Source organism: Vigna umbellata, chromosome 7 (genome assembly GCF_029865625.1).
Source record: "Vigna umbellata cultivar VRB3 chromosome 7, Vumbellata_1.0, whole genome shotgun sequence".
In the NCBI taxonomy this organism is placed as follows: domain Eukaryota; kingdom Viridiplantae; phylum Streptophyta; class Magnoliopsida; order Fabales; family Fabaceae; genus Vigna; species Vigna umbellata.
The window spans coordinates 46757468-46764003 of NC_142171.1; the positions used below are offsets into that span (position 1 = coordinate 46757468).

Here is a 6536-nt window from a genome sequence, read left to right on the forward strand (position 1 = left end):
AGGCGTACGCGCGTTAGCAAACCCCTATATATATATATATAATATAATATATATATATATATATATATATATATATATATATATATATAATATTTTATAGTTATATTTTGGAAAACTAAAATAACATATTATATGTATTTTTTTTGAGTATTTGTTCTTGTTTATTGAATGTGTGGGAAGTTACAAAATATATAATTTATAAATTTATGATTTTTGTTTTATTTTCCTCTTTAAACGTAATATTTTTGTTTTCGTCTTCAAGCATATATATTAAATATTAAGTGATATTTTCTTTCCTATTTAAGCATATATTATATTTTAATTGATAGTTTCTTTCCTTTTTAAACATATATTAAATTTTAATTAATATTTTTTATGTTTGCCTCATTAATTATATATAAATGTTAATTAATATTTTCAGTATACATAAAATATTTTTCTTATTTAAATCACAATCTTGATCAATCGTACTCAAAATAGCCTTCGATCATGGCTACCATGACTCGTTTTGTTCTATGCTTTTCCTGCATCGTTATCCTTAACCTCGTCTATAGCATGGCTCAATCTGATAACTATATCATCCACATGGACAAATTAGCCATGCCGAAAGCATTTTCCACCCACCATGCTTGGTATTTGTCCACTCTTTCCTCTGTATTGGATAATGCTCATACCTTCAATGATGACAATCTTGACATTGCTTCTTCTAAACTGATTTACACCTACACCAACGCCATGAATGGTTTTACTGCAAATTTGTCACCACAGGAAATTGAAGCTCTCAAAACCTCCCCGGGCTACGTTTCTTCCACACCAGATTTGCCGACCAAGCTTGACACAACACACTCACCGGAATTCCTTGGCCTTAATCCCAACACAGGAGCTTGGCCTGCTGCGAAATTTGGTGAAGATGTCATTGTTGGTTTGGTGGACACTGGAGTATGGCCAGAAAGTGAAAGCTTCAACGATAAAGGGATGCCTGATAAGCTTCCTTCACGATGGTATGGCAAATGTGAAAGTACTATCAAATGCAACAAGAAACTCATTGGAGCTCGCTTCTTTAACAAAGGGTTTCTTGCCAAGAATTCCAAATCGGCCAAAATTGTGCACTCAACTAGGGACACAGATGGCCATGGAACTCACACATCTTCCACGGCAGTTGGAAGCCAAGTTGTTAATGCATCATTCTTTGGAAATGTCAATGGATCAGCGAAAGGAGTTGCTCCAAGGGCAAGAGTAGCCATTTACAAGGTCTTGTGGGGTGAAATGCTTTACGCATCTGATTTGATAGCTGCAGTTGATGCTGCAATATCAGATGGGGTTGATATTCTTTCCCTTTCACTTGGCTATAATGTTTTGACTTTGTTCGAAGACCCTATGGCTATAGCAACATTTGCAGCCATGGATAGAGGCATTTTTGTGTCCACGTCGGCAGGGAATTCAGGGCCTAAACGTGAAACTCTGCACAATGGAATACCATGGGTCATAAACGTGGCTGCTGGCACTTTGGATCGTCAAATTCAGGCGTCTCTTACCCTTGGCAATGGTGTCAAACTATTCGGTTTATCAACTTATCTATTAGGAAACTTCTCAGCACACCAAGTTCCTATTGTTTTTTCCGGTTCATGTGACAATTTCACGGAACTAGTCAAAGCACGTAACAAGATTGTGGTGTGTGAGGTTATGGATGCAAATCTTCCAAATCTTGTGTAATATAAAGGCTTCAAATGTTTTAGCATCAGTGTTCATTTCAACTTTCAACGATGTTGCAACTGTTAATGAGCTTGGTCTTGTAGGCGTCGTTGTAAACCCAAGAAATGGAGAAACGATCAAAGCATACATCAAGAGTAACTCTGATGCGAAAGCAAGCATGTCTTTTCAGATAACAACATTAGGTATTAAACCTGCACCGAGAGTGGATCGTTACAGTTCTAGAGGGCCATCAATTAGTTGCCCCTTTGTGTTGAAACCAGATATCACCGCTCCTGGTACATCAATCTTAGCTGCATGGCCTGAAAATCTTCCAGTGTCCAGTCCTGGATCAATACCCCTTTATAGTAACTTCAATCTTTTATCTGGAACATCTATGGCATGCCCTCATATGGCAGGTGTGGCAGCATTGTTAAAAGGAGCACATCGTGATTGGAGCCCTGCAGCTATTAGGTCAGCCATCATGACAACATCGGATATATTCGACAACAATAAGGAACCCATTAAAGACATTGGTGACGGAGACAAACCAGCATCTCCTTTAGTCATGGGAGCTGGTCATGTCAACCCCAACAAAGCCCTAGACCCTGGACTTGTTTACGATGCGGGTGCTCAGGATTACGTCAATCTTCTCTGCGCAATGAACTTAACTCAACAACACATCAAAACCATCACAAGATCCTCTTCCTACAATTGTTCCAAACCTTCCTTGGATCTTAACTACCCTTCTTTCATTGCTTTGTTCAGTGAAAATGGTTCTTCTAAACAGTCTATGGGAACTTGGGAATTTTTTAGAACAGTGACCAATGTTGGGGAGGGACAAACAATCTATACTGCTAGGGTTACACCAATCAAAGGGTTCAATGTTAGCATCACCCCAAGCAAGTTGGTGTTCAAGGAGAAGAACCAGAAGCTAAATTACAAGTTAAGAATTGAAGGTCCAAAGAGGGAGGGTTTCGGGTACGTCACTTGGACTGACGTGAAACATGTTGTGAGGAGTCCTATTGTGATCACCTATCCACCATCTCAACAATAATTTCCATATACATTAATTTTGTAATCGAGAAATGATTTCATATGCTTAAAGTGAAAAATATACAAATGTTCTTGATTAGCCATCACTCCTACCTAGGAATCCTAATGTTTGTCTGAAAACTTTGACATGTTTGTCTGAAAAATTTGTCAACAATCTTTCTAATGTTTTTCAGCATAAAATTTGATGGACAGTAAACAACTTTTTTTTAATAACTTTTTCACAATATATTATGTGTTATTATTTTATTAGTTTATATATTTGAAATAGACCAACCACATACTAGATTGTTGTAAAAAAGTTGTAAAAAAAAAAGTTATTAAAAAAACATTTTCCTTTGTTTTATTACAGCCTTGTTCTTACTAAGGTGTGTTGCAAGTGATAAGCCTTGTTCTACATATAGATTTAGACAATACCAAGATAGAAAGGTTTTATTTATCATCTTGGGATTATCTCTCTTGGATGGAGATGAAGGTGGTGACTATAGTCCCCACAATTACATTCAAATTCTAAATTAATAATATTAGGAAAAATAGTTGGTTCAATAAAAAATAAAGAGACAAAATATTTTAATACAATAAGAAAAAATATTGATTATTTACTATGATAATGTTTAATATTGAAACATTTATTATTTATTTAAAAAATCAACACTTAATAAATATTCTTAAATTTTATTAAAGTTGTTTAAATATTCGATCAAATGCAATTTGATTATATTGATAAATTATTAGCATTGATTTAATTTTAGGTCATTGGGTCCTACGTGGGGCAGTCAGGCCCATCAGACTAAAGTCAACCTAACCTTAGAAAGGGCTCCTCAGGATTTTTCATTTTCTAAGTTCTTCTCTCTCTAAGACTCTTTGTCCTAAACTCTTCTCTGCCTTCTCTCTAAATTTCCAGCTCTCTGAACCGTTCAATCTTGGGTTGGAAGGTGCTCAGACGTTCATCACACCGAAGGCTTCCTTTTGAACCGATCGTATTTTCGTTTGGACCGGTAAGTCGTTTTTCCCTTCTCTTTCACTATCTTCGAACCTAGAGCATGCAACATTACTGGTTGTATGTTACTAGGGGGTTTCGTTTTCCTGTTTCTGTCAAATCAAGCTCTAAGAGCTGTTGCTGTCACCACTTTGGTGGTTTGTAGGGTTTGGATTGAGTTCGCGTGTGTGAGATACCAAAAAGAGGCTTCCTTGTGAGCTTGGTAATACAACTTTGAGGTAAGGGGAGATAACTCTGCTTGTTTGGTTGGATGGTTTAATGTATCTCCGATTGATTTCATGTATGTTGTGATGAATACATCTTTGTTACTTGTAGAGTTCGGTTAGGCTTTCTTTTGGTCTCGTTTAGTTTTCATTGGCTTATCTGAAGAATGTTTCGTGCGTCATATGATAGGGATGTTAAGCACTTATGATAATGGTTGTTGTCTTGTTCAGTATATTCATGGTTTTAATTCTCTTTGAAAAATATTGGTTACGTATGTGCTTTGTCTGGGGTGTTTATGGCCATGAATCTGGTTTTTGTGACGTTTGCGGGATCATAGAATCTTTAGAGAATCCATGGGTCTTATAGGTTGGGTGGGGTACATGAAGAGTAGAGTTGGGAAAGTATGTGGACGTGATCAAACTGTGGTGATGGAAGAAAAACTTGGATCACTGGAAAATGGGTTTGATGTTTTATGTAATGTAATGTGTTGTGTGCAGAGGTGAGAGAAACCAAATGGTTTCGCATGCTTAACATAATCAAGTGCATGAAATAAATTGGTGAAATGGATTTTGGGGTTGGGGCGCCGTCCAGGGTCTTAATGAGTGAAAGTGGTGTGGGGCCTTTAAGGTTTACACAAAGTAGAAGTGATGTAAGTTGTTAAAAGAGAAGGGAGGGGCATGTGTGATTAAATGAAATTAGAAATAAAATTGAATATGGAAAAGGTTGGAGTGTTGCGTATGCTGTAGGAATTCTTTTGGTTTTAGTTCAGTTTTGTGATTTTGTATGCTATATAATAATATATTATATAAAGTTATCATAATTGTTATTTGATTGGTATTCTTATAATATTATTTTATGATATTAGTTATGGAGTTACAGCGGTGTTGTGATATTTTAAATAGATGACGTATAATATATTTAATATAAGGATTTTAGAGAAGTGCAATATCTGTTTTTATATATAAATCTTTTGAAATATAATTAAATATTATATTATAAAAAGTTAAGGGAAATTAGGATAATATAATAAGAAGTTTGTTTTCGAGAATCTATATAGAAACTGAATAAACTATAAAAGTATAAAATAAATAAAGTAAATAGTTTTAATGTTGGAAAACTTATTTATTTAGTGTTAATTAAATGGTAGTTTAGATTTTATGATGATATTATGTACTTAATTAAATTAATTTTATTTGTGGGGATGTATTATTTTACAAGAAATTGTAGAGTTTTGTGGTGTGATGGAGATAACATAACAGTGTTGTCTATTTGAGATGGTTTTCGGTTTAGTGTTATGTTGTTTGATTGACAGAGTGTCATGTATGTCCATATATTTGAATTGTGTGGCTTGAAATAATATGACTGCAAATTGTAATGATGAAATTGAGTGTGAACTGGACATCTCAAGGTGAGATGATTGAAAGTGATGTGCGGGGTGTTAATGTTGTTCTGTCTGTATGGAGCTTTGAACTGGTATGTTTATCCCTACACTCAAAGCACTGTTCATGCTCAAATAGAGAAGAACAGTGTGAGTGGTGAGAGTAGAGGGAGGTCCTCGTCTATAGTCTTAGAGTTTAGACATAGACAGATTGGAGGATTTACCTTGCATAGTGTTGGGTAGGGTCAGCTGAACTATGCAAATGCAAAGACGACCAATAATTCGACAGTTATACCAATCCGGATGAGTCTTGTTGAGTGTTTGAGTCATGTTTTAAAGGGTATGCTTTAATTGTTCTTTTATATGTAACGAAGCATGATGACATCGATTGATTGTACTATATGATTATTGCTTGTTTATCTAACTTACCCTTGCTTCTTGTGGTGTGTTGCTTTTGTATGTTTTCTTTTGTGATGATCATCCACTTGGATGGGAGCAGAAATTGTTGAGGAGATACCTTTGGAGCAAGAATTAGAGGACACTGATGCTGCAGTGCAGTCTACTTAGGAATTTCCTATTTGAACGCTTGAAGTGTTGAATACTCTAAACTGTTTAAGTTTAAAATTCTGTCTTCATATTTGGATGACTGTAATTCCGTACTTATTACAAGTCATACTCTAATTGTTCTCTTTATTTGGATATTGACGCCCATATTATATGATTGTGGTTATTATGTAGTTGGGATGTCACACACTAAATTTTAAAATTCAATATTTATTTTTATCAGATTTCAAAATTGATAAATAATCCTTCGATTTCAAAATCTGATAATCATAAATTATATGTTTATTCATAAATGAATTATTATTAACATTATTAATGATATTATAATTGATATAATACTATAAATTATATTATAACTGATAGTATAATAGTTTTAATGATATAATTTTCCTTCATTAATTATTGTAGTAATAATATATCAACTTTTATTATTTTTATTTATTATAATTAAATTCATCAGTAAAAACAAATTGTTTTTTTAAATAGTTAATTTAATTTATGATATTGCTTCATATTTAGTCATTAATAATAATTTATCTACTTTTAAATTAATAATAATTTTTTACATGGTAATGACACCGTTAATTTAATATTATTGAATTCAATATATTAATTTAAATATATTTATTACTAATTATAATAATAATA

At 33.7% G+C, this 6536-nt stretch overlaps 1 pseudogene; it reads left to right on the forward strand.

Moving 5' to 3' along the window:
- Positions 1–489: 489 nt before the first annotated feature.
- Positions 490–2858, forward strand: LOC148196424 (subtilisin-like protease SBT3 pseudogene; annotated as a pseudogene).
- The last annotated feature ends 3678 nt before the right edge of the window (positions 2859–6536 follow it).